The following is a 26,033-nucleotide window of genomic DNA, read 5'->3' as shown; positions in this document are numbered from 1 at the left end:
GGAAAGGCTCATTACTGTTGTCATATGGAGGCATGAGAGAACAGCATATTTTATTAATTCTCCTCACCGTATGTCCTCTCCAGATAATACCAAGATGGATGGATCTTAATGAGGGCTGGGTAGTCAAAGTACCTGCTTTCCACATGGCTTCTATCTGAAAACCAACAGGGAGTGGGAAGGGCTTTCCTTTTACTGGATGTGAATATAAATCCAAGATGTCTGCAAGGCCTCTACTTACGCTGTGATGGGATTAGTCTTGCCTTCAGTAAAGAAGTAAAGACTTTGCTGTGCAGTGGGTTTTCTCTGATACCATCCTGACACTGGTTGAGGGGGGATGAGAGGCTCATTATAGCTTGGTACTGTGTGAAGTCTGTGATCTCCACTCAGCCTTTGCTGATGGGGGTGTGGATTGAGTGATTTTTATCCTCAAGTTTGGATGGAGTAGGACAGCTTTATCTAACTGTAGGAAAAGCGTTCTCCTAGGGCTTTGTTCTATTTTGATTTTTGGTCTCTGCCTGTAGATCTATTTGCTAAATTCTCCAGCACTTAACCTGAGATGTATTAGGAAGAAGGGGAAAACAAAACAAAACAGGCATACAATGGAATACTATGCAGCCACCAAAAAGCCTCAAATCTTGCCATTTGCAAAGACATGGATGCAACTAGAGGATATTATGCTAAGCGAAGTAAGTCAATCAGAGAAAGACAATTATCACATGATTTGATATGAGGAATTTGAGAGGCAGGCAGGGGGTCATGGGAGAAGGGAGGGAAAAAAAAAAGATGGGACCAGAGAGGGAGACAAAACGTAAGAGACTCTTTATCTCAGGAAACAAACTGAGGGATGGGAGAGAATGTGCTATGATGAGTGCTGTGAACTGTGTAAGACTGATGATTCACAGATGTGTATCCCCCGAAACAAATAATAAATTATATTAATAAAAAATAAAAATAAGGAAAATGGTAACCATGTACTTTAAGAGCCTCATTGGGTTTCATCAGAAAATAATAATTCCACTTTTGGAAGTGATTGGAGAATAGATAGTACATTCTGGGGAGCATCCTCAGTCACTGATATTTTATTTTAATGTAGTTTCAAAATTACATTACAAAATCTGATACACAGAAGACAGTATAAATCATATATATATATATATATATATATATATATATATATATATATATATATATATATGGAGGGTAATTTAACAAGCCTAAGGAAGAAAATATTCCCAGTATCACTAAAGTGGCATGCATTCTACTTTAATTATATTTTCACCCAGAGGAACCACTATCCTGACTTCTTGTTAATACATTCGGCTGCACTGCTGAAAACGTGAGATACATACATAACATATAGTTACAGTTCATTATTTTTCATTGCCATAGTCCACTAAAAGAAAACACCACCAAAATTAATGTATCTATTCTGCTGATAGATGCTTGCATGTTTTCCAGTTTAGAGCTATCGTGAATAGTGATGATACATTAACACATGTCTTCGGGTGAACATATATGTATCCATCTTTGTGGTCATATACATGTAAGTTCAATTTTGGAATCACAGGATATGTGCATGTTCAGCTTTACAAACATATCATTAAAAGGTCTTCTAACATGATTTTCACTAATTATACTCCCCCGGCTACTCTATGAAAGATACCTATTAGCAAAATACTCACCAATATCTGGCATCCTCAATCAGTTTCATTTTAGCTATTCTAGAGGGTGAATATTAGTACTGTTTATAGTCTCTTATTTTTCTGTTGCCAAATGAACTGAGACCCTACAGCTGTGTTTTATGTGGAAAATGCTCAAATCTTTGGCAATCTCCTATGGGATCAACTGCCAATTTCATACTGATTCCAAAGAGTTGTTCAGAAATTCAGAAAAAGTAGCATTCTGCAAAAAGTCAGATATACTTACTATAGTCTGAGTGATGTCTTTAGTCATCTCATAATAATCTCTAATTAGTTGTAATAAATAGATTGCAAATTATCTTAAATAGATCCAGGCGAAGGATTAGTAAACTACACCATGCAAGCCAAACCTGGCTCTCCACCTATTTATTTTTTAGGTAACAAATTCCTTTAACTTTTTTTTTTTTTTTTTTTAAAGGCAGAGAGCACTAGTAGGCACAGTAGGCAGAGAGGCAGGCAGAGAGAGAGAGGGGGAAGAAGGCTCCCTGCTGAAGCAGAGAGCCCAATGTGGGACTTGATCCCAGGACCCCGGGATCACGACCTGAACCACCCAGGTGCCCCTCCTTTAATTTTTTAAATGAGGTTAACACCCACATAAATAAAATTCACCATTTTATTAAATTTTTTACTTAAATTTTTTTGACACACAGTATTACATTGGTTTCAGGTGTTGCTACGTTTGGTATACTTGTACTTTATTAAGGTTTTTGGAATTAATAGTCATAAGGTACACTGACCTATAGGTTTTTCTTTGTGTTCGTCTGACATTGATATCATGGAAATGTCTCAAAATGAGTTAAAGTGTTCCCTCAATTCTGTTTTCCGAGAGAGGCTGAAGACAGGTGTTAATTCTTCTTTAACATCTGAAAGAAATCTCCAGTGAAATCATACAATAAACTAGGCTATTCTTTCTGGCAGGTTATATTTTAAACCATAATTTCCTAATGTTAAATCCATAAAACATTAAAGTAACAATTTTAAAGTAAACAACTTAGTAGCATTAAAGCACATTAACACAATCTAGTTGCAAAATGTTTACCTCACTCAAAAGTAAAACACTATAGTCATTAAATAGTTTGTCCTGACACTACCTCTCCTCCCAGGTCCTGGCAGCCACCAATCAAAATTCTTGTTTCAAACAAATTCTATGTATGGAATCATGCAACATATGACCTTTTGTGTCTAGTTTCATTCACTTAGCATGTTTTGTAACTTCATCTACACTACAGCATGTTCTCAGTAATTCGTGACTTTTCGTGACTGAATAGTATTTATTCCCTTCTATGCAAAATTTATCCAAAATGTTATCTTAGACATTTGCACTTTATAGCAGCTGAACCACTTTAAATAGCAGTTATGGAAACAGGTTTCAATTTATGCACATTTTTGCCAACACATTATTTTTCATGCTTTTTAAATTACAAAGTAGTGGCTGTGAAATAATCTCACTGTGGTTCTGATTTGCACTTCACTTATGTCTCATATGAAGACTCTTTCATGTGTTTTTTGTCCATTTACTTTGAAAAAATGCCTTCTTAAAATGTTGCTCATTTTTATTTTTTTAAAGATTTCCTTTATTTGAGAGAAAGAGCACAAGCTGGGGCAGGGGCAGAGAGACAGAGAGAAACAGACACCCTGCTGAGTAGGGAGCTCAATGAGGTGCTCAAATCCAGGACCCTAGCACCATGACCTGAGCCAAAGGCAGTTGACTAAGCCACCCAGGTGCCCCAAAATGTCACCCATTTTATAACTGTCAATTTGTTATTGAGACCTAAGCAGGTTTTTTTCCCCCAAGATTTTATTTACTTGACAGAGAGAAACACAGTGAGAGATGTAACACAAGCAGGGGGAGTGGGAGAGGGAGAAGCAGGCTCCCCGCCAAGCAGGGAACCCCATGCAGGGCTCCATCCCAGGACCCTGGGACCATGACCCAAGCTGAAGGCAGATGCCTAAGGACTGAGCCACCCAGGCACCCCTGTAAGCAGGTTTTTTAAAAATACGTAATATACTCTTGACACAAAAACCTTATTTAGTATATGGTTTGTAAATATTTTCTCATCTTCTGCACATTGTCTTTTTACTTTCTTGGTAATGTCTCAGTGAAAGTATTAAATTTTGATAAAATTGAATATGTCTCTTTTTGCTTCTGCTTTAGGAATCACAATTAAGATACCATCATCAAATCCAAGGTCATGAAGATTTATTCCTGTTTTCTACTTAAAAGTTCTAGAGATTTATCTTTTGTATTTGGAATGCTGATGCATTTTGAGTTTTGTAGATGATGTAATGTAGAGGTCCAATTTCATTTCTTTCCATGTTGTTGTCCAAGCACTATTTGTTGAAGGGATGGTTCATTCCTGTAAATCATCTTGGGACCCTCATCAATAATAAACTGGATACAGGTGTATGGATTTATTTCTAGAACCTCAATTCTATTCCAACTCTACTAAGCTTTGAAAAAAAAAAAAAAAAAACTTGAGTCCTCCAACTTTACTCTTTTTCAAGACTGATTTGGGTAAAAAGAAACCCTAGCAATTCTGTATGAACTTGTGGATTAGCTTTTTCACTTCTGCATAAAAGGCTGTTCAGATTTTGACAGGCATTGCATTTAATCTGTAGATTACTATGGGTGGCGCTGACATCTTAAGAACATTATATTGCAACACATGAACACAGGATGTTTTCCCATTTATTTACATGTTTTCCTTTTCTTTTTTTAAGATTTTACTTATTTGACAGAGAGAGAGAGAGAGAGTAACAGAGGGAATACAAGCAGGAGGAGTGGGAGAGGGAGAAGCAGGCTTCCTGCTGAGCAGGGAGCCAGATGTGGGGCTCAACCCCAGAAAGCTGGGATCATGACCTAAGCCAAAGACAGATGCTTAACAACTGAGCCACCAAGGTGCCCCAGTAAAGTTGCTGGATTTTTCTTTTTCTTCTTTTTTTTTTTTTTTTTAAAGTAGGCTCTACAAGGGTATTAGAGAGGGCACGCATTGCAGGGAGCACTGGGTGTGGTGCAAAAACAATGAATACTGTTATGCTGAAAATAAATAAATTATAAATAAATAAATAATAAAGTAGGCTCTATGCCCACAGAGTCCAATGTGGGACTCGAACTCATGACTGTGAGATCAAGACCTGAGCTGAGATCAACCAACTGAGCCACCCAGGCACCCCCATTCCAGCAAAGTTTTGCAGTTTTCACTGAACATTTATTTTTCCTCCCAGGTTAAATTTATTCCTAGGTATTTTCTTCTGTATGCATGAAATTATTTCATGAATTTTTTCAGGGCATAATTAGCTTAAGAAAAAAAGCAACTGATTTTATGTGATTTTTTTACCCTTTAACTTTGTTGATTGTTTTAAACTGTGCCCTATAGGTGTTAATGAGGTTGAAACTAGCAGAAAATTTAAAGCCTGTGTTTCAGAGAACTGTTTTCCTCTGATCAGTCATTGTGTCTTTTCATACCCCAATAACAAATCCACTCACTGTCTCTGCAGAAGCCTGGACTCAAAGTCAACTGTTATGGTTCCAGCCTATGAACAAGCAAAATCCTACATTCCTTACCAAAGATAAGGAGCCCAAGATTCCATCTAGTTTGTACCAGTTCTGAATGCATGTACAGAGTTCCTTCTCCTTGTCTTAAGATAACCTCCTGACCATCAGGGGCTGAAGTTTGCCTCATTCTGTTAAATCTCTACCCTAAAGTCAACATGGAATGTTATGTTCCATATGTTTGCTCAATGAGCATGTTCCATCTTTCCTCATGAACAGTCACAAGTTCCCCCGACCATTTCATCAAAACCATTTGGCTTTTACCAAAACATCATCTATATGTAAACATTTTCAATACAGATTCTTTCACCTACCAAAATCCATTTGAAATTCACCTATATTGCTCATGTATCAATAGTTCATTATGCATTACTGCTTAGTATTACAATATATGGATGTAGCATATTTTATTCATTCAATACCCTGTTCAGGACCATTCAAGTTCTTCCCAGTTGGGGATGACCAAAAAAAGCTACTATGTTGTGATAGTACACAACACTAATAAGCAGTTCTATGTTAGAACACAGGTTATTATTTCAACTTGGATAAATACCTAAAGAAGTAACTGCTTAGCCATACAATAGATGTAGGCTTAATTTTATAAGAAACTGACAAACTGCTTTTACAAAGTACATGTTCCATCTGCTAAGCAATACATATGACTTCTATTTATTCTGTATCTTTAGCAGCACTTGGAAATATTGCTTTTTCTTACTCAACCATTCTAGATGTTTAGTGATATTACAGTAAATTTAATTGCCATTTCCTTAATGGCAAATGAATGCTAAGTATTTTTCTATTTACTTATGTATTTTACCTTTAATGTTATTTCTATCTTCTGTACATTTTATTGTGTTAATTCATATACCATAAAATTAACCTTTTTACTACCCATTTATCACTCCTTCTACTCTCTGAAAACTACTCCTTATGTGTTCTTTATCACATAATAAATGGCATTATGTCTAGCTCTGTCACTTGCATATTTTCAAATGCATCCATACTGTACCAAGTATCAGTACTTTATTATTTTTATTATAATTTCACTTTCTTGACAGCGTCTCTTCAAGCATAAAAGTTACTGATTTTGATGTATTTTATGTATTTTGTCTTTGGATGCCTGTGCTTTGTATATGTCAAATTCAAGGTCATGAAGATATACAACTGCTTTAAAAGTCTGGTAATTTCAGCTCTTAAATTAGGTCTTTGATTCATGCTATCGTCATTTTTGCAGTGTTAAGTCTGTGGACCAACTTCGTTCTTGGGAATGAGGATATCCACTTGTCCCAACATTATTTGTTGAAAAGATTATTGTTCTCCACTGCTCTGTCATGACATCCTTGTCAGGAATCTACTAATCATGCACATCAGAGTGTATCTGTGGACTTTCAATTCCATACTTGCCTATTTAACCTATATGTCTATCCTATGCCTATTTAACCTATATGTCTACCCTTACAATATTACTATTCTTAATTACTGGATTTTTGTACTAAATCTTAAATGTTGTCCATTGTAGTCCTTTTTCAAGACTGCTCTATTCTGTATCTGTATTTCCATGTGATTTTAGAATCAGCTTGCCAATTTCCACAAAAATGCCAGTTGGAACACCAACATGAGACTGCACTAAATCTCAAAATCGATTTGGGGAGCAGTGCATTCGAGGAGTATTCATTTCCTAGAGCTGTCTAGCAAATTACCAAATGGAAAGCTTAAAAACAGAAAAACTGGTTCTTCTACAGTTCTGGAGACTAAAGTCTGAAATCAAGATACTCGAACCCATGCTTCTTTTGAAGGCTTTAGGAGAGACAACATTCCGTACTTCTCTAAGCTTCTGGTGTAGCTACCAATCCTTAGTGCTCCTGATCTTGTAGAAACATTACTCCAATATCTGCCTTTGTAATCACATGCCATTTTCCCTGTGCATCTCTGTGTCCTCTCCTCTTCTTAAAGGGGTATGAGTCACACTAGATTAAAGCCCCAACCTACTCCAGTATGACCTAATATTAACTTAATGAATCTGCAAAGCCCCTATTTCCAACTAAGATCAAATTCATAGGAAACGGAGGTTAAAAGTTAATATATCTTTTAAGGGTACATAATTCATCCCATGACACCACCTTAACATTACTAATTCTTCCAATTCATGAACAAGAGGTCTTTTTGTTTACTTCTCAAATTTCTTGTGATGTGGTTTTCCATGTGAAAGTCTTACACACTTCTTTTGCTCAATTTATGCCTAAGTATTTTATTCTTTTGGATACTATTGTAGAGGGACTTTTCTTAGTTCATTTTCGGATTTTTCATGGCTACTGTACAGAAATACAACTTATTTTCCCTATTTTTCTTATATTCTGCAGTCTTTCTGAAATCATCAGATCTAATTTTATGTGGGTTACCCAGGATTTTCTACATACAAGATCATTTCATCTGTGAATTTGGTTTTTCTTCTTCCTTTCTGATCCAGATGCAATTTGTTTTTCTTGCCATAAATAAACTGAATTTCCAGTATAACGTCAAAAATAGTGAGAACAGATATTCATGTCTTGTTCCTGATCTCAAGGGGAAAGTACCCAGTCATTTAACATTAAGTTTCTTAGCTGCAGGTTATCCCTAAACAGCTATTAACTGGTTGAGAAAATTACCTTCTATTCCTAGTTTGTTAAATGTTTTTAACATGAACAGGAGTTGGATTTTGCCAAGTGCTTTATATGCATCTATAGTGCTTATGTATATTTTAAAAAGTGGGCTGGTGGGGCACCTGGGTGGCTCAGTGGGTTAAGCGCCTGACTCTTGGCTTCAGCTCAGGTCATGATCTCAAAGTCTTGAGATCAAGCCTTGAGTCTGAGTACGGCTCTGCGCTCAGCAGGGAATCTGCCTGATATTCTCTCCCTCTGCCCACTCCCACTCGTGATCTCTCTAAAATAAACGAGCAAATCTTTTTTAAAATAACAAGAAGTGGGCTGCAGCTTTTAATACTGTATAGATATTTATAAGATAAATGTGTCGCAATTTACTCTTCCACTTTGTGGCTTATTAATTTTTTTCATTTTTTTGGCACCTTCCCTTGAAAATACAGTTTTCATTTTGATAAAGTCAAATTTACCTGTTTTTCTCATTTACGGATAATGCTTTTGGTGTCCTATTGAACAATTCATTGCCTAACCCATGCAAAGATCTTCTCTTTTATTGTAAAAGCATCAAAGATTTATTTATTTTTACATTTAGCATATGATCAACACTGGGCTAATTTTTTATAATGTGCATTAATTTTTTATAGGTTAATTTCATCAAGGTTGACTTTCTACTATATAGATAGCCAGTACCAGCATCATTTGTTGCAATGACCACTCTTTCATAAAATCAACTTCAAACCTCTGTAAAATATCTATGGACCATATCTGTATAGGTCAACTTGTGAAGTATCTTCTGTTTCATTAACTGATGGCTCTATCCTTAGACAAAGAACACTGATGTCGTGACATAGATTTATATACTAAGATTCTTTTTTTTTAAAGATTTTATTTATTTATTTGACAGAGAGAGATCACAAGTAGGCAGAGAGGCAGGCAGAGAGAGAGAGGAGGAAGCAGGCTCCCTGCTGAGCAGAGAGCCCGATGCGGGACTCGATCCCAGGACCCTGAGATCACGACCTGAATCGAAGGCAGCGGCTTAACCCACTGAGCCACCCAGGTGCCCCTAAGATTCTTTTTTTGTAGATTGTTTATTCACTTGAGAGAGAGAGCACAAGCAGTGGGGAGGGGGAGAGGGAGAAGGATAAGCAGACTCCCTGCTGAGCAGGGAGCCTAACCAGGGGCTAGATCCCAGAACCCCGGGATCATGACCTGAACTAAAGGCAAATACTTAACCAACTGAGCCACCCAGGAGCCCCTGAATTGTGTTTTCTTAAAGTTTTACTTCAAGATTTTGGCTCTTTCAGTGACGATGCCTTTCCATATAAATTTTAGAATCATTTTATCAGTATCTAGAAAAATACCTCACCTTAATTAGTGTAGTACTAAATCCACATAAATTTGGGAGAATAAACAATATTGAGTTTTCAACCCATGAATAATTTGTTGCTCCAGTTATTTGGGCAGTTTTGTACTTTTCAGCACACATACTCAGTGTATCTTTCACTGTATTTTTACCTTCCTACAGATGTATTCTCTTTGCACAGTTCTAATATTCAGAGATTTCTGTTACCATGCCTTAATACATTTGAAAACAACACCAAAGTTCAGTTACAGTGATTTGGAAGCTGAGTAAATGGGTAAACTAATAAGATTCCCTGTTATCTTCCTTCCAAAAATTACATAAATAACTAATGCACATTATGTTCACTGACTACTCCCGTCACTTCTTAAAAAAAGGCGTTTTTGGGTTTTTTTTTTTTTTCTGGTTCAGGTTCACAAAAAAATTGAGGGGAAGGTACACATATTTCTTATTTACATGCTGTCTCCATGCATATTCTCCCCCATTATCAACACATCCCAACAGAGTGCTACATTTGTAATAACTGATAAGCCCATACATACTTCCAGATAATCACCCAAATCCCCAGATTACTTTATGGTTCACTCTTGGTGTGGTATATTCTATGGATACATAAAATGTATAATAACATATCTATCATTAAGATAGAGTATTTTCATTGCCCTAAAAATCTTCTGTGCTATACATATTCATCCCACTATTACCTAACCTCTGACAACCAGTGATCCTTCCATTTTCTCCACAGTATTCCCCTTCTGTCATATAGTTGGAACTATTATGTAAGCCTTTTCAGATTGGCTTCTTTCACTTTTTAATATGTACTTAGAGCTCCTCCGTGTCTTTTCATGCCTTCATGTATCATAGTTTTAGCACTGTATAATATGTCATTATCTGGATGTAGCACAGCTTATTCATCCATTCACCTACTGAAGGACAACTTTGTTACTTCCATCAGGGCAATTATGAATAAAGCTGCTATAAACATTCATGTGCAGACTGTGTAAACATAAATTCTCAACTTTTTCGGTAAATACAAAGAGCAGGATTGCTAAATTGTGTCATAAGAGTATGTTTGCTTTTATAAGAAACATTTTGAATTTCTACTAGCAATGGAGAGTTACTGATATTCCACATTCTTACTAGTGCACGATACTGTGTTTCAGAATTTGGCCATTTTGATAGGTCTGTAGAGGGACCTCACTGATTTTTAAATTTACATTTCCTGTTTATGTTTACATTTTATCTGTATATTTCGTTTGGTGAGGTGTCTGTTAAGGTCGTTGGCCCATTTAAAAAATTGGGTTATTTTCTTATTGTTGAGTTTTAAGAACTCTTTGTATATTCTGGATTAACAGTCCTTTATCAAATAGGTCTTCTGCAAGTATTTTCTCCCAATCTGTGGCCTGTCTTCTCATTCTCTCGACATCGTACTTCACAAAGCAGAAGTTTATAATTTAATAAAGTCCAGCTTATCAATTATTTCTTTCAAAGACTTACTGGCATACCTACGTTCATCTAGGTTTTCTCCCATATTATCTTTTTGAAATTTAGATTTGCATTTTAAATTCACTGTTAAATGCTTGGGATCCATTCAGAGTTAATTTTTGCGAAACTGTTAAAAATCTGTGTCTAGATTCATTTTTCTTCCCTATGCATATCCAGTTGTTCCAGCACACCAGTTTTGCTCTATTGTATTGCCATTGTTTCTCTGTAATAGATCTGCTGGCAATATTTATTTGGGTCTATTTCTGGCTATCTACTCATTTTCATTGATGTATTTTGTCTACTTTTTGGGTAATACCACAGTATCTTGATTACTGGAGCTTTAAAATAAGTCTTGATGTAAAATAGTATCAGTCCAACTCTGTCCTTCTCCTAAAGTGTTAGAAATGTAGGATCTTTTGTTTCTCCACACAAACATTAGAAGTAGTTTATTGATATACACAAAATAAGTTACTGAGACTTTGATTAAGATTACACTGAGTCTATCAATCTAACATAAAGAATAGGCATCTTGAAAAAAATAGTCTTCCCTATCCGTAAACATCAGTATCTCTGCATTTATTTTGTTCTTGAGTTCTATCATCAGAATTTAAAAATTTTCTTCAAATAAATATGGTATATATTTTGTTAAATTTATACCTAAGTATTTCATTTTGGGAGGTATCAAAGTAAATGGTACTGTGTTTTTAATTTCCAATTCCACTTGTTTAGTGCTGGTATATAGAAAAGCAACTAACAAAACCTTATATCCTGCAACCATGCTAAAATTATTTTAGTTCCAATTTGTGTGTGTCAATTTGGATTTTCTACACAATTCCATCATCTGCAAGATATTTTTTCCTTCCCAATTTGTATTCCTTTAATTTCTGTTTTGTCTTATTGCATTAGCTAGAATTTCCAGTACAATGTTGAAAAGAAGGGGTCAGAGGAGACAACCTTACCTTTTACCTGATTTTATTTTTTTATTTATTTTTTTAAAAGATTTTATTTATTTATTTGACAGAGAGAGTGAGCACAGGCAGACTGAGTGACAGGCAGAGGCAGAGGGAGAAGCAGGCTCCCTGCTGAGCAAGGAGCCCAATGTGGGACTCGATCCCAGGAGGCTGGGATCATGACCTGAGTCGAAGGCAGCTGCTTAACCAACTGAGCCACCCAGGCGTCCCATGATTTTAATGAGAAAGCTAGTTTCTCACCATTAAGTATGATGTTTGCTGTAGGTTGTTTGTACACAGATCATCTTTTATCAGGCTGAGGTAGTTACCCTGTAATCCTAGTTTACTAGTTTAGTTTAAATCCTAGTTTAATCCTAGTTTAGATTTCTCATCACAAATGGGTATTGGATTTTATTAAATTCCTTTTCTACATTTATTGCTATGATCATGATTTTTCTTTTTTATATCTGCTGATATGAAGGCTTACATTAATTTTCAAATATTGAAATACCTTGCGTATCAAATCCAAATTCCATTTAGTTATTATGGGCAATCATTTTCATACACTGTTATACTTGATTTGCTAAATATTGTTGAGGATTTTTGTATCTATGTTTATGAAAGATATTGGTCTGTAGTTTTCTTGTAATGTCTTTGGTTTTCACAGTAGGGTAATGCTAACCTCATAAATGAGTAAGAATAAATTCTCTTAGCTTCTATCCTCTGAGATTGTTGAGTATCAGCATCCTCCTGTCCTTTAGAGTTTGGAGGAATTTACCAGAAAACCACCTGGGACCGGTGCTTTTGTTTGGTTTTGGAAGGTTATTAATTATTGATTCAATTTTTTCATAGATACAGGCCTAATGAGATTATCTATTTTTATTGCTCTGGCAAATTGTGTACAATGACACTGTACACAATTCAAGTAAAGTTGAAAATGCTCCTTTAGAACACCATATTCACTCCTCTTTTCTATTTGTTGCCCTTTTTCTCGGTTCCTATTTTTGTCTTCCATCATTTTCTGCCTTTTGTTGTTTCAACAGAGTATTTTAAATGATTCAATTTTCTCCCCTTGATTAGCGTATCAGTTACACTTCTTTTGTAACTATTTTTTAGCATCTCCCACAGTTTGCAATACACTTTTACATTTAGAATTAATCTGTTTTCAAACAACACCATATATTTTCTGGATATTTTGAGTACCTCATGATAACAAAATAATCCTAATTCCTCCCTCACACTCCTTGTATCATCGCTTTCATTTATTTCACTTATATGTAAGTATGTATAAGCATATACATGTGTATACAATATGTCAAAAACATGCATATATGTAAGTTTACATAATCAAATACATTGTTAGTATTAGCAAGCTATTTACCTGCTGGATCAACTAAGAATTTAAAAAAATAAGTTTTTATTCACCTTTATTTATTTCTTCGATGTTCTTCCTTACTTTACAGGAAACTCAAATTTCATGCAAATATAGTTATAACTGGCTGACAATGGAAATGATTACATTACCATTACATGAGACCTCTATATAAGTACCATGGAAACTTATCAATATAAATAAGAATAGTAATTACACTGAAAAGAACTAAGATGTTTAAAAAGGAGTGACATCAGTAAAAAAAAAAAAAAAAAAAAAAAAACCCTTTATATTAAAGAAAATTTCATAAATACATGGTATTGAAAGCATAACAGATGAAATGTTGAAAGGAAATCTGACTTTATAAAGGGAGAGGGCCAATTCAGCAAACTACAGTGTAAGAAACTCCTTATAATGGGGTGCCTGGGTGGGCTGGTTGTTAAGCAACTGCCTGCCACTCAGGTCATGATCTCAGGGTCCTGAAATCGAGCCCCACATCGGGCTCCATGCTCACTGGAAAGCCTGCTTCTCCCTCTCCCACTTCCCCTACTTGTGTTCCCTTTCTCGCTGCCTCTCTGTCAAATATTTATTTAATCTTTAAAAAAAAGATATTCCTTATCATAAGTTTAACAAGAAGCAAGCAAGCATTATTAATGCTTGATACTTTTTAATGAAATAATCTAATATTAAAAATGATTCTAATGTTTCATATTGTAATATGAAAATTACTTTAAGGTTTTCATTTTCCTATGTATCTGTAATTGACAATAAGAGAATTTTTCGTATTTTGACAAAAAATTTCTCCAGTAATGGAACAATTGTTATTTTTCCACTAATAAATACTGGTTTGCATGGTTTCGGCTAGCAGTCATTTTTACATTCCTACATTATTCTGCAAAACAAGACTCACCTGTAGCTCATGGGGTGTTTTAGAGGGGGGTGAGTGGGTAATACTATAAATTAAATTTTGATTTCCAAATATACTAGTATATCAAAATACATGCTGTTCATTGCTTTTTCCTGCCTTATGGCCCTGGGTAAAAACTTCCAGTGCTAAACTGAAAAGCAGTAGTGAAATCTGAAACACCCACCTCCTGTTCCAAGAAAGAAAAGCCAATCTTTATTTTTTTCCTTAAAGATTTTACTTATTTCTATGACAGAGAAAGAGACAGTGAGAGAGGGAACATAAGCATAGGGAGTAGGAGAGGGAGAAGCAGGCTTCCCACTGAGAAGGGTGCCTGATTAAGGGCTCAGTCCCAGGACCCTGGGATCATGACCTGAGTCGAAGGGAGATGCTTAACCATCTGAGCCACCCCAGAAAAGCCAATCTTTAATAATTAATATATTATCATTAGTGTTTATGAGAGTCCATTTATCACATTAATAAATCTGCCTTCTTTTCCAAATTTGCTAACAATTTTTATAAGAAATGGGTTTAAATAAATCAAACACTTTTCTTTTTGTTTCTACTGAGATGTTTTCCTCTTCTCTTCAGTGTGCTGACCTGATGAATTATATAATTGACTTCCAAATATTGAATTACTCTTTCAGTTCCCAACCAGATCAAATGCCATCACGTACTTACCTTATTATGTATTGCTGGAAATAACTTGGTAATACTTAACAGAATTTTTAAGTCTATGTTCATGAGTAATAGTCTATAGTCTTTATTTATAATACCTTTCTGCGGTTTTGGTATCAGGGTAATGTGGGCCAAATAAAATGAAGTTGAAATATAACTGATTTTTGTACTTCATGAAAAAGATATATAAAATTGATGCTGGGGTGCCTGGTGGCTCAGTCGTTAAGTGTATGCCTTCAGCTCAGGTCATGATCATAGGTCATGGGATCGAGTCCCACATGGGGCTCCTTACTCAGCAGGGAACCTGCTTCTCCCTCTGCCTGCTGCTCCCCCTGCTTGTGTGCGCACTCTCTCTCTGGGAAATAAGTAAAATAAAAAAAAAAAAATACGAATTAGTGGGGGTAGGGGGAAACTGGGTGATGGGTATTAAGGAGAGCATGTGTTGTAATGAGCACTGGGTATTATACATAACTAATGAATTTCTGAACACTACTTTTATGGTTTCAGGTTATCATATTTAGGTCTTTAATCCACTGAGTTTATTTTTGTGTATGGTATAAGAAAGTGGCCCATTTTCTGGACAGCTACATGTAAAGAATGAAACTGGGTTGGGGGCTGGGACTTGCTGAGGCAGCAGGCGAGTTAAGTGTGCCCAGACCCTGCTACTGTCTGTACTACCAAAATGGAAAGAAATACAAAAATCAGTGCTCCAGCAGCCCTTCCAACCCTTAAGAGAATTCCAGCAAGCCACAAACCATTTGGTGGAGGATCAGTTCCTTTATACTCTAGATGCCTTTTTCAAATACAGTTTTTCTGTGGCCCAGAGCAGATAAATCTGCTCGTGGTCCCTCAGTACTATCTTTGTCTACCACAGTTGTAAGCATCAGGGGTGGGTTTCCCATTACTACTGTCTCTCCCCCAACTATTCTCTATGTTGTCTCTTTCTATCCTTCGTTGTGCAGAGCTGTTAAAGCCCTCAGTTCTTTTTCAGGAGGAATTATTCTGTATGTAAGTATAGATTTAGTGTCTGTGGAGGAAATGAGTTCAGCATTACCCTGTGTCACACTATCTTGGAACCTTCCCCCAACCTTTTTTTTTGATTGGTGTTTGATTGCTGTATCAAGTTCTAATCTTTTACCTTAACGTATCTATGTTAGGATATTGAAACGAGGTATCTTGTAGATAGCATATAGCTGGGTTATGATTTCTAAATAATCTGACAGGCTCTGAGGTTTGCTTGATCATTTGGGTATTTAATCTAATTACAGATATGTTTGGATTTATGTCTACAACATTATGATATTTCGACCGTATCCTGTATTTTATACTTCTTTAGATGTTTTAAATACTCTGTGTATTTGTTTGACTTTTAGCTTATACCTCTTTGGGGAATTTTACTAATAATTTAGAGGGTTTTTTAAAGATATTATTTATTTATTTGAGAGAGAGAGAGAAAGCATAAGCAGAGGGAGCCGCAGGCAGAGAGAGAAGCAGACTCCCTGCCAAGCAAGGAGCCCAACACGAGACTCGATCCCAGAAACCTAGAACCATCACCAAAGCCGAAGGCAGATGCCCAACCTACAGAGCCACCCAGGCGTACCTAGAGACTTTTTTTTATAACTTATTTAAGAGAGAGAGAGAACGTGAGAGAGTGAACATGCGAGTGAGGGAACACAAGCAGGGTGAGTAGCAGAGGGAGAGGGAGAATCAGACTTCCCAATGAGCAGGGAGCCCAATGTGGGGCTCGATCTCAGGACCCTTAGATCAAGACCTGAGCTGAAGGCAGCCGCTTCACTGACCTGAATCAGGGGCCCCTATTTAGAGATTTTTTTTTAAACATTAATTAAAAATAATCTTTGTCAGTCTCTTCAACAAATGGTGTTGGGAAAATTGGACAGCCACATGTAGAAGATGAAACTAGACCGTTTTCTTATACCATATATAAAAACAAACTCAAAATGAATGAAAACCTAACTGTGAGATAGAAATTCATCAAAATCCTAGAGAACACAGGCAGCAATCTCTTCGACCTTGGCCACTGCAACTTCTTACTAGACACGTCTCCAAAGGCAAGGGAAACAAAAGCAAAAATGAACTACTGGGACTTCACCAAGATAAAAAGCTTTTGCACAGCAAAGGAAACAGTCAACAAAACTAAAAGACAACCTACAGAATGGGAGAAGAGATCCAAGATCTATAAAGAACTTACAAACTCAACACCTATTAGAACAGCTAAAATAAAAATGACAAAAAAGGCTGTGGGAGAAAAAGGAAGCCTCATGTACACTGGTGGGAGTGTCAACTGGTACAGCCACTGTGGAAAATAGTGTGGAGCTTCCTCAAAAATTTGAAATACAGAAATACCATATGATCAAATAATCCCACTACTGGGTATAAACCCAAAGAAAAAGAAAACATCAATTCAAAAAGATGTATGTATCCCCTATGTTTACTGTAGCATTACTTACAATAGCCAAGATATGGAAGGAATTCAAGTGTCCACCAAGAGACAACTGTATAAGGAAAATTATATATATATAAAAGATGGAATATTAATCAGCCTTAAAAAAGAAAAAAGGATGAGACCTTGCCATTTGCAACAATATGGATAGACCTAAAAGTTATTATGCTAAGTAAAATAAGGCCAATGCTAAGTAAAATAAGGCCGACCAAGAAAGACAAATACCGTATGATTTCAGTCATATGTGGAACCTGAAATGCGAATAAACAAAAAACAGAATCAGACCTGTAAGTATAGAAAACAAACTGATGGTTGCCATAAGGGTGAGGAGTGCCATAGAGGATGAGGGGATGGACAAAATGGGTGAAGGGGAGTGGAGATACAGGCTTCTAGTTACGGAATGAAAAGTCATGAGACTAAAAGGCAAAGCAAAGGGAATATAGTCAACGACAGAAACAATAAACAAAACTAAAAGGCAGCTGACAGAATGGGAGAAGATGTTTGTAAATGACATGTCTGATAAAGGGTGAGTATACAAAATATATAAAGAATTTATCAAGCTCAACACCCAAAAAACAAATAATCCAGTTAAGAAATGGGCAGAAGACATGAACAGACACTTTTCCAAAGAAGACATCCAGACGGCTAACAGATACATGAAAAGATGCTCAACATTACTCACCATCAGGGAAGTACAAATCAAAATCACGATGACATACCGCTTCATCACATCTGTCAGAATGGCTAAAATTAACAACACACAAAACAACAGGTGCTGGTGAGGATGCAGAGAAAGGGGAACCCTTGTGCACTGCTCGTGGGAATGCAAGCTGGTGCAGCCACTCTGGAAACCAGTATGGAGGTTCCTCAAAAAGTTAAAAACAGAACTACCCGGGTGCCTGGGTGGCTCAGTCCGTTAAGCCTCTGCCTTGAGCTCTGGTAATGATCCCAAGGTCCTAGGAGCGAGCACCACATTGGGCTCCCCACTCAGTGGGGTGTCTGCTTCTCTCTCACCCTCTTCCTTGTACTTCTGCTCTCTCTCACTCACGCATTCTCTCTCTCTAATAAATACATAAAATCTTTAAGAAAAAAAAAAAAACCAGATCTACCCTATGATCCAGCAACTGTGCTACTAGTTATTTACCCAAAGCATACAAAAATACTGATTTGAAGGGGTACATGCACCCTGATGTTTATAGCAGCATTATCAACAATAGCACAACTATGGAAAGAGCCCAAGTGTTAATTGACATGAATGGACAGAGAAGATGTGATGAATACATACAAAGGAATATTACTCAACCATCAGAAAGTATGAAAGGTTACCATTTGGGATGATGTGGATGGAGCTAGAGTGTATTATGCTAAGCGAAATAAGTAAGGGAAAGACAAATATCATATGATTTCACTCATATGTGGAATTTAAGAAACAAAACAGATAAATATAAGAGGGGGAAGGGAAACGAACCCTAAGAGTCTCTTTTTATTTTTAAATCTTTTAAAATATGTTTTTTATTTAAAGATTTTATTTGACAGATATCACAAGTAGGCAGGGAGAGAGAGAGAGAGGGAAGCAGACTCCCCGCTGAGTAGAAAGCCAGATGCAGGGCTCGATCCCAGGACCCTGAGATCATGACCCGAGCCGAAGGCAGAAGCTTAACCCACTTAGCCACCCAGGCGCCCCTAAGAGTCTCTTAATAATGGAGAACAAACTGAGGGGTAATGGAGGAAGGTGGGTGGTGGAGGGGATAGATGAGTGATGGCTATCAAGAAGTGAACTTGTTATGATGAGCACTGGGTGGTGTACTTAAGAGATGAATCAATGAATTCTACTCCTAAACCAATACTGATTGCCCTGCATGTTCACTAACGAGAATTCAAATAAAAATAAAATATAAAAAATAAAGAAATATAGTCAATGACATTTTAAGAGCATCATATCACATATATATGTATGTAATCAATGTAAACAGGTAATATGGAATATCTTTTCATGTGTCTGTTAGCCATCTGGATGTCTTTGGAAAAGTGTCTGTTCATGTCTTCTGCCCATTTCTTAACTAGATTTTTTTTTGGGTGTTGAGCCTGATACATATATACACATATATATATATGTACATATATATACACATATATATAGATGGCGCCTATACTTTGTTGTGAACACAGCATAATGTTTAGGATTGTTCACTCACTATGCTATATACCTGAAACTAATGCAACACTGTGGGTCAACTATATTTGAATAAAAAAATTAAAAATACATAAAATAATCTAAAAGCCCCCAAATCAATTGTATTTCTTTACCAGCAATAAAATATCCGAAAATGGAATTAAGAGCATCAAAAAGAATAAAAGATTAAAGAATAAATTTCACAAAAGAAAAAACAATTTATATATTAAACACTATACAATATTGCTTGGAGAAACAGAAAAAATATATGGAAATCTATGTTCATGCACTGGAAGATGCAATATTATTATATAGACAACACTCACCAAACAGATCTATAAAGTCAATGAAATCCATACTGAAATCCCAGCAGGATTTTTTTGTATTTAAAAAAATGGGGGGACACCTCAGTGGCTCAGTCAGTTGGGTGTCTGCCTTCAGCTCAGGTCATGATCCCAAGAGTCCTGGGACTGAGTCCCACATTGGGCTCCCTGCTCAGTGTGAAGTTTGCTTCTCCCTCTCACTCTGCTCCTCCTCCCGCTCATGTTCTTTCTCCCTCAAATAAATAAATAAATAAAATCTTAAAAAAAAAAAAGGCAAGCTGATCACAAGTGCAAAAGCATACAGAATACCCAAAACACATTTGAAAAACAATGTAGGTCTTCTGTTACCATATTTTAAATTTTACGTTAAAGCTACAATAATCAAGATAATATAAAATTGATTAAAGAGGGGCACCTGGGTGGCTCAGTCAGTTAAGCATCTGCCTTTGGCTCAGGTCATGATCCCAGGGTCCTTGTATGGAGCCCCACACCCAGCTCTCTGCTCAGCAGGGAGCCTGCTTTTCCTCTCCTCTGCTTCCAGCTCTGCCTAATTGTGCTTTATCTATCAAATAAATAAATAAAATATTTTTAAAAAATTGATGAATGAGTAGATACAGAAAATAACAGATAAACTGGACCTCATCAAAAAAAAAAAAATACAGAAAATGAAGAAACAAGTTACACATTGAAGAAAATTTAGGTCATTATTTTTTATAAAGGACTTGTGTTCAAAATACATGTATGTATATATAAAGAACTTATATAGTACAGTAAGAAAAATTAGAAATGGAGGAAAGATTTAAATGATATTCCACCAAAATCATATGAATGAGCAATAAGCAAATGAAAAAATAGACAATCTCCTTAGAGCTTAATTAAGGAAATGTAAAATAAAACCATAATGAAATACCACTTCACAGTAACTAAATTGACTATAATCAAAAAGACAAGACAATAACAAATGATGAAAATGTAGAGAAATATTAACCCTCATTTATTGTAGGTGGTAACATAAAATAATATAGCCACTATGGAAAACAATCTGGCAGTTTCTGTAAGAGCTAACCAAATACTTACACTATGACCCAGCTATTCAAGAAAAATGGAAACATACAAGGACATGTACATTAATTTTCATAGCAACATTTATTAATAGCCAAAGGAAATAAAAGGAATTTAAGTCAACTTTGTGTCAAGTGAATTGTGAAACAAAAATGGTATATCTATAATACTGAATATTTAGCTCTAAAAAAAAAAATAAATACATGCTACCACAAGGATAAACTTCAAAAAAAGTAGTAAGTGTAGGAGGTCAAACTCAGCATCATGAACATTCTGTAATTTCATTCACACGAAATATCGAAGAAAGGCTGATTTTAACATAGGGGTCAGTAGTAACATAGGACAGAGAATGGGAATAGGACTGACTATAAATGAACTAGAGAGAATTTTTGGAAATAATGCAATGTCCTATAACTGGATTGTGCTAACAGCTACAGACTATACAAATTTAAAGAATAAATGGTGTACAAAAAAGAGAATAAATTTATATGATATACACATAAAAAGAACCAGACTGAAGTTCTTAACTAAAAATACACTGTCTATGATAAAAAAAAAAAAAAAAAAAATTCACTTGAGGGAGCACCTCGATGGCTCTGCTGGTTGAGTGTCTGACTCTTGGTTTCAGCTCAGATCATGATCTCACGTGTCTAAAGCCCTAGGTTGGTTCCATGCTCAGCAAGGAGTCTGCTTGAAGATTCTCTCCTTCTGCCCCTCCCCCCACTTGCACTCTCGTGCTCTCTCTCAAATAAATCTTTTTTTTTTATAAAGATTTTTTAATTTATTTACTTGACAGAGAGAGCAGGTGTACATGTAGGGGGAGCAGCAGGCAGAGGGAGAGAGAAGCAGGCTCCCACTGAGCAAGGAGCCCGATGTGGGGCTCAATCCCAGGACTCCGAGATCATGACCTGAGCCAAAGGCAGACGGTTAACCAACTGAATCACCCAGGCACCCCTATAATAAATAAATCTTAAAAAAAAAATTTCACCTGAGATCTCAATAGCAGAAAGGGCACAAGAAAAGAGTCAATAAATCTCAAGACAGATCAACAGAAATTACTCAATCTAAACAACAGAAAATAACAAAGAGGCTGAAACAAAACAGTCTCAGAACTTATGAAGCAATATTAAAATGTCTAGTATACAAGTCATCAGAGTGCCAGAAGGAAAGATTTAAATGATATTCCACCAAAATCATATGAATGAGCAATAAGCAAATGAAAAAAAGTCTGTTGGAATATTACTGGAAAACTTCCCAAACCTGATGAAAGATAAATCCACATATTCAACTACTTAAGCAAATCCAAACAAGATAAACTGAAAGAAAAACCCAGAAATATCACTTTCAACAGTCAAACTAAAAACAGAAAATCAAAAAATTTGAAAGCAGCTATAAAAAGCAACACAGTTCAGATGGACTATCAAAGATTCAAACTACTGCAGACTTCTCATCAGAAACCATGGAGAACAGAAATGGTAGAAAAACATCTTTAGAGTGCTAAAAGAAGAGGGGCGCCTAGGTGGCTCAGTCAGTTAAGCATCTGACTCTTGATTTTGGCTCAGATCATGGTCTGGGTCCCCAGGTCAGGGTCCAGACTCAGTGGGGAGTCTGCTGGAGATTCTGGCCTTCTTCCTGTTCCCCTACCTGTACTTTCTCTAAAATACATGAATCTTTAAAAAGTAAAAAAAATTAAAAAAAAATAAAGTGCTGAAAAAAACTTCTAACACTTTTTTATACAGCGAAGAACTCCTGCAGGAATGAAGGTGAAATGAACACGTTCTTAGATGGAAGAAAATGAAGAGAATTCATTTTAAATGGAGTTGAGATGAAATAACAGAGTTCTTTACTCTGAAGCTGAATGATACCCAGGGGAAGTTAACATCTTTAGAAATGAAGAAAAAACAGAACTGGTAAATGAGTAAATATAAAGGCTCACTTTTCTCCTCTTAGGTTCTTTTATATAGGACTCTTAAAAGCAGAAATTATAACACAGTCTGATGGGCTTTTGAATTATGTAAATGTAAAACAAATGGCAACTATTAAAAAATCATTTTAAAAAGTACGACTTTTGTTCACCTGAAATGTTAAAACATTAAATCTATATATAAACCATTAGGTGATGCCTAGGTTATATTTACTGTAATCCCTACAGCAACAACAACAGAACAAATTTCAGTGTTATAACCAAAAAATTTAAAAGAACATTAAACTGGAATACTAAAAATATTAAAAAACTGCAAAAGAAAAAAATGAAAAACAGAGACACAAGCAATAACAAAGACAAGGCTCAGACATGCAAAAAGCTAGAAAGAGTATCACTACATCCTTTAAGAGAAGAAATAGGCTTAACAACTGCAAATTAGTGATTCTATTAACCATAGAAGTGAAGTCACAGAGTAAAAAATTTTATGGAAATTTAGAGACAGGTAAGTACCTGCAGAGAAAAACACAATCTGATCATCTGATCATTGGAACAAAAGCCACAAAAAGTGGTAGGAAAGAAGGAAAATATAACTAAAAATTAAAATATACTGCTAAGGGGTGCCTTGGGTGGCTCAGTGGGTTAGATCCTCTGCCTTAGCTCAGGTCATGATCCCAGGGTCCTGGGACTGAGTCCCACATCAGGCTTTCTGCTCAGCGGGGACCCTGCTTCCTCCTCTCTCTCTCTCTCTGCCTGCCTCTCTACTTGTGATCTCTGTCAAATATATGAATAAAATCTTTAAAAAAAGAAAAAAACTGCTAAAGGCAAAGTGTAGGCTATCATGAGAATGGCAAGCCTTTGCGGGAAGGGGCATTTCAAAAAACAGGGAGCGAGCTGCACCCACCTGCATATTTTACAAACAGGTGGCCAAAGCGAAGATCACAGAGAGATTCCCTCGGTGCTATTCGGGGGAAGGGAGCAGCAAGTATGGCTGAAATTCTCCCTAAATATATTCTTATCTCTCTTATTAAAAAAAAAAAAACATTCTTAAACTAAAAGGAAGATCACTAAAACCTATACTCTGGGGGTAGGATAGCAAGATGGCGGAGGAAAAGCAGACTGAAATGACATCAGGTCACAGGAGTTCAGCTAGATAGTTCTCAAACCATTCCGAACACCTACAAACTCAACAGAAGATCAAAGAGAAGAGCAGCAGTTCTAGGACCATAAAATAAACCACTTTCTGAAAGGCAGGACAAGCGGTGGAGCAGCGGAGCACAAAATCAGAACTTTTAAGAAGTCTGCTCCACTGAGGGACATCACTCCAGAGACTAAGCTGGGGTGGAGCCCTCGCAGGGACAGTGTGGTCTCAGGACCCGTGGGGTCACTGAACGTTCAGGGGTGTCTGAGTGTGGCAGAGCTCTCAGGTATTAGAATGGGGAAGCCAGCTACAGAGACAGAGCCAAGGGGTGAGCTCTCAGCTTGGGGTTACGTTAAACCGTGATCTGCGGCACAGTCAGACCACTGCTCTTTGAGCAGGGAACCTACAAGTGGCAGATCCAGGGAGACTCACTTTCCTTCCTCCTCTGGAGGCAGGAATCTTCTGGGTTTGGAGATTCCAAACAGGGCTGTGCGACTGAGACAGAAACACTTGGTCACAGGCCAGGTGAGCCCAGAGCATAGCCAGAGACCGGGGAGACGGGAGTGATTGACGCCTTTCCTCTAACGGTGCACTGAATGAGGTCCCAAGCTCTCAGTTCCTCTGCGCTGGAGGCTGGGAGGCCGCCATCTTCATTCCCGTGCTCCAGAGCTCTACGGAAAGTGTTCAGGAACAAAAACTCCCAAGAGCGAACTTGAGCAGACTTCTTAGCCTGGCCCTGGCAAAGGTGGTGCAATTCTGCCTTGGGCAAAGACATCTGAGAGTCACTACAACAGGTCTGACCCCCAGAAGATGAGCAAGAACATACAGCCTAGACCAAGCTCACTGATCAAGAACAACTGTGGAACTCCAGAGCTAGGAGAAAGCAATGCATGGAATTCATGGTTTTCTCCCCATGATCCTTTAGTTTCCCAAGGTTACATTTTTTTAATTTTTTTTTCTTATTCTGACATTTTAACTTTTCCTCATTTAACATTTTTTAACTAGTTTATTTTAACAATATCTTTCTAAAAAAAATCTTTTTAAAACTTTACTATTATAGTCGTATTTTATCCTTCATTGTATTTAGCCTTACTTTTTGTATACATACAGGGTTGTTGTTTTTTTTCTAAAAAATTTTGGGATACAATTTATTCTAACAGATCAAAATATACCCTAAATCTACCACAGGGCTTTGTTCTAGTCTCCAGTCTAAGCATATTCTCTCACCCAATTTTTTTCCTTCTTTCTTTTTCCAACCAACTTATGTTATCAATTCCATTTTTTAGAAATTTTTTTTAAATTTCCATCTTTACAGTCATATTCCATCCTTTCATCATGTTTACCCTTATTTTTGTACATATATGTTTTTCTTTCTTTAAAATTTTGGGAGAAGTTTCTTCTAAGATAAAATCAAGTGGGTAGCACTCTTCCATTCACCAGTCTAATATATACTTATATATGTATTTTTAAATTTTTTTACCCTCCTTTTTCCTCCCCCTGGTCTGTCTCTTCTGATTTGGTTACCATATATTTTTCTATGGTCTTTGCTACCCTTTTAGTATTTTATTCTTTTGTTCATATATTCTTATCTGGATAAAATGACAAGGTAGAAAAACTCACCACAAAAAAAAGAACTGGAGGCAGTACTGACAGCTAGGGACCTAAACTGTGATCTGCAGCACAGTTAGACCACTGCTCTTTGAGCAGGGACCCTACAAGTGGCAGATCCAGGGAGACTCACTTTGCTCCTATGGAGGCAGGAATCTTCTGGGTTTGCAGACTCCAAACGGACTCCAACAGAGAATGGCAGAAATGTCAGATGACAGCAGACTAATCCAAAGAGACCTGGCAGGCCAGAAAGAACTGGCATGATATATTTAGAGCACTAAATGAGGAAAAATATGCAGCCAGAAATACGATATCCAGACAGGCTACCAATGAAAATAGAAGAGATAAAAAGCTTCAATATATAGTAACAGTCACCTTATAGGCAATACAATGGCACTAAATTCGTATCTCTCAATAGTTACCCTGAATGTAAATGGGCTAAATGCCTCAATCCGAAGACACAGGGTATCAGAATGGATAAAAAAACAAAACCCATCAATATGATGTCTACAAGAAACTCATTTTAGACCCAAAGATACCTCCAGATTTAAAGTGAAGAGGTGGATGGGCGCCTGGGTGGCTCAGAGGGTTAAGCCTCTGCCTTCGGCTCAGGTCATGATCTCAGGGTCCTGGGATCGAGTCCCGCATCGGGCTCTCTGCTCAGCAGGGAGCCTGCTTCCTCCTCTCTCTCTGCCTGCCTCTCTGC

The 26,033-nt window shown here is 36.7% G+C and overlaps 1 long non-coding RNA gene across 1 annotated transcript; it reads right to left on the bottom strand.

Moving 5' to 3' along the window:
- Positions 1-2,436: 2,436 nt before the first annotated feature.
- On the bottom strand, positions 2,437-25,727 carry LOC116582736. Its single transcript, XR_004282505.1, has 2 exons — positions 25,461-25,727; positions 2,437-2,563 (listed from the first exon to the last, which is right to left on the bottom strand). It is a non-coding gene; the product is annotated as an uncharacterized LOC116582736 (long non-coding RNA).
- Between the last annotated feature and the right edge of the window lie 306 nt (positions 25,728-26,033).

The sequence above is a fragment of the Mustela erminea genome, chromosome X, assembly GCF_009829155.1.
Source record: "Mustela erminea isolate mMusErm1 chromosome X, mMusErm1.Pri, whole genome shotgun sequence".
NCBI classification, from domain to species: Eukaryota; Metazoa; Chordata; class Mammalia; order Carnivora; family Mustelidae; genus Mustela; species Mustela erminea.
This window is presented reverse-complemented; position numbering and strand designations above follow the sequence as displayed.